General features: G+C 34.1%; 1 protein-coding gene across 1 annotated transcript in view; it reads right to left on the bottom strand.

The window, feature by feature from the left end:
- The window catches only part of LOC145694669 (uncharacterized), a 508,204-nt gene that overhangs the window by 354,585 nt on the left and 143,138 nt on the right, over window positions 1-10,481 (bottom strand). The gene's annotated exons all lie outside the window — the stretch shown is intronic.

Here is a 10,481-nt window from a genome sequence, read left to right as displayed (position 1 = left end):
ATCACGTTTTATAGTGATTCTTTATAAGAAAAACTCATTATATACACGTGTTTGTAAGTTTCGTATATTTTTAATACTTCTGTAAGAAACTGTACTATAGCATTTTTTTTAGTTCCATTAAGAATACTTTTCACAAAATGCATGTGATTTGTTCCGATTGTTATTGTTCCTCTATATCATTTTTCAATGAATATTGGCATAGATATAGAATGTGTGTCCGAGATAATTTAGTTTTCTTCACTTGTATTGCACAGTGCCCCCTGTGGTGTCGCCTTGTAATATTAAGGGATCCCGGGTACATGACAAAATATTTAGAAAATATTTTCTGTACATGATAGAAAATATTCAGAGAATATAAGGTAGACAAATCAAAAACATTTTCAAATTACTTTTCTTGGTGTTTTGTAGCAGTAGCAAATGATAAGAAAATATTAAACTAGTTTCAGACGAATTTGTGCTAACAAAGAAAATATTTACGATTTATTTTTCAAATAGCAATTGATATGTTTTTGATTTGTTATTGTATGTAGTTTCAGAACGTACTTAAAGTATTTTCTAACATTTTCTGGTTTTCGCAGAGAAATATTTTAAATTCTTTCTGAATATTTTTCCGTCATTACTACCATAACACCGACAGTTCGAAATATATTTCTTTCTTCAACCTATAAGTTAGAATACTAGAATTTATTTCAACAAATTTATGTGATGATAGAAGTTTCCGTGTGTTCTAAACCGGTTCCAACATACACAGACTTCTACCACTCCATCAATTTGTACAAATGAAATCCAGATATTTTAACTTACAAGAGTTGGAAAACTGTTCAGTATTGAAGAAAGAAATGTATTTCAAACTGTAGGTGTTATCGTGGTAATGACGAAAAAATATTCAGAAAGAATTTAAAATATTCTATGTGAAAACCAGAATTCGTTAGAAAGTATTTTAAGTACGTTCTGAAACTAAATACAATAACAAATCCAGTGGTGCCCACCCCCCCTAATGTCCATGACGCACCCATCCTCAATTGCCTATCCGTAGGTGTTCTTCCATGAAAAAAAAATATTTTCGATTAATTTTTACACCCTCTCAAACATATTTATATAGATTTTTAACCCCCTCCAAATATTTCAATGACGCAGTTTGCGTCATAGCCCCCCCCTTGTGGGCACCTCTGACAAATCAAAAACATATCAATTGCTATTTGAAAAATGAATCGTAAATATTTTCTTTCTTAGCACAAATTCATATCTGAAACTAGTTTAATATTTTCTAAACATTTTCTACTGTTACAAAACACCAAGGAAAATAATTTGAAAATGTTTTTGATATGTCTACCTTATATTCTCTGAATATTTTCTGTCTTGTACAGAAAATATTCTCTAAATATTTTCTGTCATGCACAGAAAATGTTCCGTAAATATTTTCTGTGATGTACGGAAAATATTCACTAAATATTTTTTGTCATGTATAGAAAATATTTTTTGGTATGAGTGGAAAATATTTTAAAATTATTATTTTACAGAACATTAATTTTTGTTAAAAATGGATTAGAAATCTTCAGAAAACATTTCAACTAAGTACCCAATACATTGTAAAAACATTTAGAAAAAATTTCTTTATTTTAGACAAATGATTTTCAGTGTTGTTGGCAAATGATTTTAAAATATTCCATGCGAAACATTTTTAAAACCATTCCGTTAACATTGTATAAAACGTTTCAAATACATTTTCAGTAATGTGTGGAAATGGTACAGAAAACATTTTTTGGAAAACTTTTCTAACGGCGTATAAAATATTTCTACAACGTTTTTGAGTATATTGCGAAAATATTTTCAGTATTATTTGGAAAATGTTTTCAACAATATATGGAATATATTTCCTTAAGGGAAGTAGGATACATTTTCTGAAGGAAAATGATGGTACGTTTTAGAAACGTTTTGAAAATATTTCATTGCTGTGTGGGTAGTGACGCCATGATTTCATCTGCGGATCGCTATGGACAGGATTCTGAAGTAGTGTGATTTCTGTTTTCTTTTCTTAAAACCGGTTCTGAAGATCAGTGTTTTCCCCTAATATTTTCACCTTCCAATTTTCCTGCTAATTGAGGGTTACAAGGCCTGTCCATCTATAGATCTGTTTATGTAGGTAGCGAGTGATTTTTTTTAATTACATACATGGCGGTATTCAATTTTGTTGTAGTTAGGATAGTAACCATAATGCACGTGTAAATTTACAATAAGGGCTCCTATCTGACTCCCAAATTGGGAGTACGGCTTCCAGAGGGATGAGTTGAACATTTAGTTTGTTCCGGGTTCCTGCCCCTTCAGGGCAGGGGTCCTATTGTTAGCTAATACTTCTATATGTCCCCTCAGGGCATTGATTAAACAGGTTGAGTAAAGAATGTGATTTAGTAAATATAAGGGCCAGTTGGCCCTGTTCATTTCTTTCCTTTTCCTTTCGAGCCGATTTAACATGGTAAAATATGAATGTTTTCTGTGTATATTTATTAGTATAACATGTATTAATGTAGTGTGTAGTATGAATGTGGCATGTATGTGTTCGTAATGTAGAAACATGTTCTAGTAGTAGTAATTGTGATAGTTAAGTGATGAAAGAGTGTGTGAGATAATTAAATATGGACAGTGTAGTATTTACTATGTGATAAATTTTTTATTATTCCGTCATTAAGTGAACTCATACACAATATTCAAAAGTGAACGTAATATAGTATAATAATTCCGTGTACAAGGTCACATTCAGTTGTTCAAGGGTTGATTATATCGTCGCTAGCCCTAGTGTCAAAAGTCAGTACTAACCGCCATTCTTCTGTCGAGGTGCTTAGTGATTTAGTTTTCATGAAATTGACCTTTCTTTCCGAAATAAAACCTAGAAGGTATAATTCACAGCCCATATGAATGTACAGTTAGGTCAAGTGACCCAAAATTAATATATCCTGAAAATTTCAACATTCTGCCTAGTCTAGAAATCGAAATATTTAAGTAAATAAACAATACGTAAATTTTTAACAGAAGTCGGGCGATATGATGCTAGTTCTTCGCTTTGAAATTATAATAAATGTCCATTTTTTCTTCGTGGCTGCAGAAGTTCATTGTTGCTGCAGAATTTCATAAACATTAAACATTATCGCAGATAATTCTATTTTCAGTGAACATACGTAGGATTTTTTTTCTTTCTTCTTAATAAAGCTACCGAGTATTACATAGTATTGTGTGTGTGGTGAAAGAGTCTTGAGTTCGAGTGAGGTTGTCGTGCGGTGATCGGAATGGGAAATGTTTGTAGTGATTATAGATTTTAAAGTGTTATGATGAAATGTGTATATAGGCTGGGCGTAAATAGAGGAAACAGGGTGTTTGTAAAATATAGCGTCTTAGTAAATGAAAGGAATGATGATATGAATATTAATATGAATATGAATATGAAAGTATATGAATATTGTAGTAAATGAATATAGAAGATAGAACGCCCATATAGTTAAATATATAGTAGCCCAGTGAGTACTTCGCTGCGTGTTGATATATAGATATTGAATAGATACGTGTAGCTACAAACATCTCAGGTTCTGACCCTGCACCATAGCATCACGCGGACCGGAGGGCGAGATATAGTCGGACTATGGTAATACTTTGTAGTTTAATGGGTTATAGTAATAATCAACCATAGAAATACCATCTGATAGAATGGGTAGCATCATATAATCGTTGACTAGACATATTGAATAATAAATTATGAAAAGACAATAGTAGTTATACAACAGGGCTGTAGTGAATCATATCTTCTGGTCGGTTTTAAAAATAGAATGTACCACTCCGTGAGATTTTTTTTTCTTCACGTCACCTACTCGGGCTAGCTTATAATGTTCATGGAGGCGACGGTTCTGATAGGGTTACAGAATCAAAACAATTAATTATTGAAATTTATTATACCGTACCCGGGCATCGACCTCTCCCCCCTTGAATATTTCGTTTTCTTTTCTTAGTTTCCAAACTAGATAGTGATGGAAATTAATCGATGCCTCAGAATTTAGCGCATTCTGCGAAGGGGAGCTATCGGTGAGGTTTGGCCATAGAAATCACCGATCCAAAATTCAGTTTATTTAATTTTTTTTTATTTTGGCAAATCACTAATTAGGGATATCTTAGCTATTACTCTAGTTTCATTACTGTCCTTGAACCTTCTTAGTTCTTCTGAGGGGTCGAATATTTTTTTCCTTACTTAGAGATTTCAAAATTGGGGACGCAGTTACCTGGTCCCTTCCCCCTCTCCTTTTATCCTGCTGGTCTGGGCCGGATACGGGGCTCGGATTTCAATCTTACAAACAAACTCTTGTGGGATTGGGATCTGATGGACACAGAACTTGCATCCTTGGCAGCAGGGCCTCCCTCCTAGTTTACGTATTTAAGTAAACTACCCTCTTTCGGCATATGTGAATATTTTTGGCTATGAGTTGTTATATATTTAAATTCGATCACTCTTCTGTGTAGTGAGTAGTACTTTAATCTTTCTCCTTTCGTTGGCGCCGCTTTCTCTCTCTTGTCTCTTCCTTCTTACTTCGAGATTTTTTTTTTAATTTCAACCTTCCCCCCCCCCGATTTTGAACTTGTTGCTTACGATTTATTTAACGTACAATTCTGATCTGAAATTACCAGCTGAGACGTTGCAAGACACGATTCATGGATAAAGTAGATAGTGATTGGGTCCTCCATCACATTTTGACCTATCGCTGAAATGAACAAAGACTTAGTATTTGACGACACTTCGATTACGTTCTTTCACCGTCGTTCCTCTTGTTTTTTTTTTTTTTTTTTTTTTGTAATCCGTTGGTCACTTTCCTTTCTGTTTTGGTTTTCGATTACTTTGTAGTTAACCTGGGCCCAGAAATTGTACTTTGGTTTATCTAGTTATATCTTTAGAAATGCTCTGTTACGTGCCTGCCTCACAGTTTTTTTTTTTCATTATTTAAGCACGAATTGATTATATAAAAGCTAAAATTTATAGACGCGCGGTATCAGATAAAAAATTCAATTCTTTTCAAATGTAATGTTGGAAGTCATTTGTTTTCTTGGACAATGTTGCAACCTTTTCAAAAAATTTATTGTTGGGGTGATTAATTTAAATGTGTGCGCATTTATTATAAATATATATATATATATATATATATAGAAATGAATACGTCGAAATGTATATGTATTTAGTATGTGAATATGATTTTATAGTAAAAGTATGATATTAAATGTATTATATGAATATATGCAAGAGCGCTCGTGTCTGTCCCCCTAAACATGTATTGGTTGCTAGAGTTTACTAGTAAGTTCTCCGACGAATGTAAGAATGTAGATTTTGTTAAGAATACCGCCGTGCACTCAAGTAATTTTCCTTTTCTTTTGAATAAATGTAAATGATACCTTATGTAATTATGTAATGGCATGTATTGGAAAGTAACGGCAGGTCTAAACGTAACTCACATCATAACGAATATTATCCCTGAACGACTAACCCAAAAACCATTGTGGAAAGTGTACCTTGAATCCTTCTCACCTGCATATGTATCCTGTGACTTGACCAGTTTTTTTTATCCTCAATTTAAACCTTCATACTCCGTACACCTGCGGGAGATCGTTTTTTAAAATCCGAATCATATAGACATATATACGAAAGTGATCCTAAAGAAAGGTCTCATGACGTGTCCCAGTGTTAAATAAATAACTTAAAACTATTCAAATAATAAGTTTGGAAATGGATCGTCTAAGAGGAGAAACATCCTCTAGTGAAAGTTATTTTCTCAAAATCCCTAGATGGATAAAGCGTCGTAGTGTGCGATTGCAGACATAAACTGTTAAGAGTTACAAACCAAATATAGACGATGAATGGTTTTTGTAAACCAATAGTTAGATATATATATAGATATATAAATAAACACAAACTAAGTTAAATGGAGCGAAATGTTTTGGACACTACGAGTAGTGCGTGATTTGTGATTTGAACGCTCAGAATTATTAATATACTATTGCTCAATGTGAGGTAGAGACTCATAAGTTTTAATACACCTAACAGTTTTTTTTCTCCTTTCTTCTTTGTCAATTTTTTTTTAAGTGAAATAAGTGTCTTCTTTGCGTATGTCGCAAATCATAATTTTGCTTTAGCATGCCTAAGATATGATACATGTAATTATTTTTTTCTTTTTCTTTTCATATGTCAATATGATTGAATATACAAAAATTTACTAAAATATAACACTATGTACTCTATTAATATATAACCAAGAACTTGTGCTTTTAATATTTTCTTCATAATTATTTGTTTTGTCTTTTCTTTTCACTATGAATGTAATAAACTATTTGTATCTTTGTAGTTAGTTGGTTTCCTTTAAACATATATACACTGTCCTGAGTGAGTGAGCGTGTGAATGCATGATAGATTTAATATAAGTAATTTTAGTGATATCATTTGTTGTATTAACATCTATAATATATGTGTCATGTTTCAATATATGTGGTAAGGTAAATAACCTAGGTCATGAAGGACCGCTACTAATGGTTTAAATCGGCTCTAGGAGTGAAACAAAAATAGCAGGATGAGCCTAAATACGACATCTTTCTTCCAGGAAGTTGAGACTTTTATTGATACGATACATAAATTTATATTGAGTTGATAAGTTTGATTTTTTTTTCTTGGCTAATTCATATGTGTGGTCGATCCTAGAGAACAGAGTTCAGATGCTGGATGGTTATCAATCACCGGTTAGAATAATAGTACAAAGAATGATTTCACTTTTCTCATTCCCAGGTCTAGGTCTGGGCAACCCCATGATCGTGGTGCCTGGAGCTAGGTCTGGGTGGTATGAGGGAACATGTGTCTATTCCGAAGCATTCCAAAATTGATTAGTCGTTAATAACATTTAGAATGATTCGTCTTTCAACGACTTTCCCGACCTTTTACTATATTTCCGGAATTATCCAGTAATCTGTTTCTTATTAAAATACCCTATTTCTTTTCTTTCTTCTTTTCCTACCTCCTTCTTTTACCCTTCTACTTTCTTCTCTTTCTTTTCTATTTCTAAATGAAAGAAAACGGAGTCATGACAGAGTAGTCGCTATTGGCACGGTCAATAAGTTGTTTCAATGAGTTTTCTTTGGGAGTCCGATATGGAATAATTAACAATAACAAAAGGTTTATTGGAAGTTACTTTATTGGAGAATAATCATGATTTCGATTAGTAGATGATGTTTCGTAATTCGTCCTCGTTAAAGAGAATTAATTTTAGCGACTCCTCTACACTGCTTATCTTCGTTTACTTTTTACTTTTTTTTTACGTTTTCTTTCAATATCCCTCCCAACCTTATCAAAATTAAAGAAGAAAACCTGTGTGATTGGAAGAAAAATTGCTGCCATTGCTACTGCGGTTTTGGAAGATTTTAATATTGTGAGTCCTGAGTAGCATCAAAACATAATTGACAGAGGTAAAATAGAAAGAGAGGTTGCGAAAAATTGTACAAATGTAAGAACTAAAAAGACTGTTAATAAAGTGAAACCTCGTGCCACCTGTTTTGATGGGAAGAAAGACCAAACACTCGTGATATCCCTAATAGGAGTGTTGGATAACGCTGAGGACCTATCGAACTTTGAGAGTGAAAATTTATCGAGTTGTCATCGGTTACACGAAACCGTTCGCGTATTTGAAATAATCGAAGTTTCAGGTATTATCGAAAGTTCGAGTATTATCGGGTATTATCGAAAGTTCGAGTATTATCGAAAGTACAATATTATCGAAGTTTCGGGTATTATCGGGAGTACGAATATTATGAAAGTTTCTTGCAGGCAATTATTCTTTCTTGCAGGCAAACCAGTCAGACAACCTTTATCATCTGATAAGTTATTGCAAAGTTATATTTGTTAGGAGTAAGAAAAGCGTGCAAAAAGGGACTGCTTTTTTGACACACACACACACAAGTTCAATTTCTTCCTGAATTCTAAGGACGATATACAGTATGCGGTCCAACACCTCAACTGTATTAATCATGTGCAGTGTTGCTAAAATTTTGTAGCAAAATTTTATTTTTAAGCCAAATGTGTTATCTTCTGTCATGTTTCCTCTCTCTCAATGGCCTCTAGTTCACACATTCCTGCAATCAGATATGATGATGCTTTGGGCGCAAACTCCTCCTTTCGCCTTTCAGTAAACTAAATGTTAATCAAATCAGTGGTGATTTCAGGGGGTTGCTCAGGAGGGATATTCCCCCACAAACATATTTCTGATCGTGTTCACCATGAGTTACCAGTATTTTTGGTGCTTTCACCTTCCGTGTATTCAAAATCTCCCGGGGTAGGATTACCATAATATCCGGACACCAATCCCGGACGTTTTTTTTATTAGAGTGGTGTGTTTATTGAGAAGTTAAAAAAGTCTAACTCTAAGTTCCAAAAATGTTTATGCTCATTTTCTTTGCTAAAAAATATTTTTATATTATTGTCGTAATTATTTTTCTGAGTATTCTTCCGAAGAACGCTTTATCGCTATTGATTTTTTCATAAATATCAGCATAAGACAGATTTGCAAGCCATCGAATTGATCAAACACAGCGAAATTTCCAGGCCTTCCATTTTCCCTAAAATTTCAGACATTAGTTAATTCTAGACAATTTTCCGGACACAGGCTTGAATCCCGGACGTATAGTAAGCCTACCCGTGGGAAACTTTGAAATCATCACTCAGTTTAATGACGTTGAAAAACGGAAATAAATCTATTACCTCAACAGTGAATATATATAGCATATGTTTTAAACTGTCGGTCTGTACTTTGTGATGAATCCACACCTAGCGGATCCAGAAGAGTCATTTGGTGGGGGAAGATAGCTTCCTGGATGTATAATGTAGGCTCAAAATACGTAACAGTTTTACATCAATTCAGAATAATGTGGTGCATTATTTTATATATAGGCCTATTGTATAAGCCTGTGTGTCCGGAAAAGAGAGAAGACGAGGCAGAGTCGGCTGGGCCCCCAGCCCTCCCCGTGGATGCGTCAGTGGATCCACATGCGATAGTTTCATGCCATCCTAAAGTAAGTTGAACTCTATAAGTTGTCTCCTGTATAGTTGAGCCAATAGCGTATGTAGAATTTCATCAAGAGGTGTTCATCCAGTCAATTTTATTCTTTTACGACAAGTGTGATATGTATATAAAATTAACATAGTAAAAGTTTATTATTCCATAATATCTTGCTCAAGAGAGTTTAAACCTCAAACTTCTTGTGTACCCCACTGGTTTGATCTAAGGCATTTAAACTAACTAATTATTGTAATAATGTTCTTTAACTTTTATTTCATTGTGTACAATTTTAAAGCCAAACAAACATGTCAGGATACATTTTATTTTTTTTAAATTTAACTTCCCACGTTTATGCTCCGAGGCTAAGGAGAATGGTGATGGTGGTAATGAAAGAAAAATTGGAATGAAGAAAGCGCGAAGAAACAGGAGAACCCCGACAAAAAACTACGTACATGATGTTTTAAGCATCACAAAATTTTACTTGACGCGAGCTGAAACGAACCATGTATCCCACACACTAAAAAGTCTGGATACAAGCAATAAATTATTATGTATATATACAAAGTACATTACTTACGTAAGAAATTTTATTGTTGGGTCCTCCGGACAATAAAACAATCCATTCTTATCTTGATTACAGTTTTTGCCTTTCTTAAGTCTAGAAACGTTGTAACACTAATGCTGGTTGTAAAACAACTTTTAGGACCTACACACCCTTTTCGACAACATAGAAAAAGTACTTAGTAACGTATCCTAAGTAATAAAGAAATTTAGAGATAAACTTCAATGTTAGGTCGTGGTGGGTGTAATAGAGTGCTCACCACTAGTGCGTGGGGTTCTTGGTTGGGTCTAATCTCTCATGTGTGTGCGTGGCTTTATCTTCGGGGTTACATAGTTTGCTCCCAATTTCGTCATTCCTCTATAATCTCATCATTGTCAGTAGAATAACCCCACTTGGGACGGCTGAGTCAGCGAAATTTGATCCTGTTTTCCTAGAATTGGGAGGCAAGTTTCGACAAGCCTTTAGTTGCTATGGTCATAGCCTTTTACGGCTACCAGAGAAGTGCGTGGGAAAATTTTGGTTTATCTGAACGTGTATGAGAACAGTTTGTTGTTATGTTGCTAGTCTTGGATGACTTTATCGTCTTGGGTGGTTATACTCTTGGAGGGATCATAGTCCTATCAGTTATCATGATCGAAGCTTCATGATTGATTGATTGATTTTTGCTTTTCGTTATGTATTGAATAACTAGATGCTCTTGGCCTTCATAGTCTTGGATGCTCATACTGTTGGACGGGTCAGAGTCCTATTAGTTATCATGATCGAAGCTTCCCAATGGATTGATTGATTGATTTTTGTCTTTTCGTTATGAATTTGAACCCCCAAACCCCTCCACTCTGTCCTGCGAAGAACGTAAG

The sequence above is a fragment of the Thermobia domestica genome, chromosome 9 (genome assembly GCF_964235325.1).
Source record: "Thermobia domestica chromosome 9, izTheDome1.hap1.1, whole genome shotgun sequence".
Lineage (NCBI taxonomy): Eukaryota > Metazoa > Arthropoda > Insecta > Zygentoma > Lepismatidae > Thermobia > Thermobia domestica.
The sequence above is the reverse complement of the archived record's forward strand: the minus strand, read 5'-3'. Positions and strand labels throughout refer to the sequence as shown.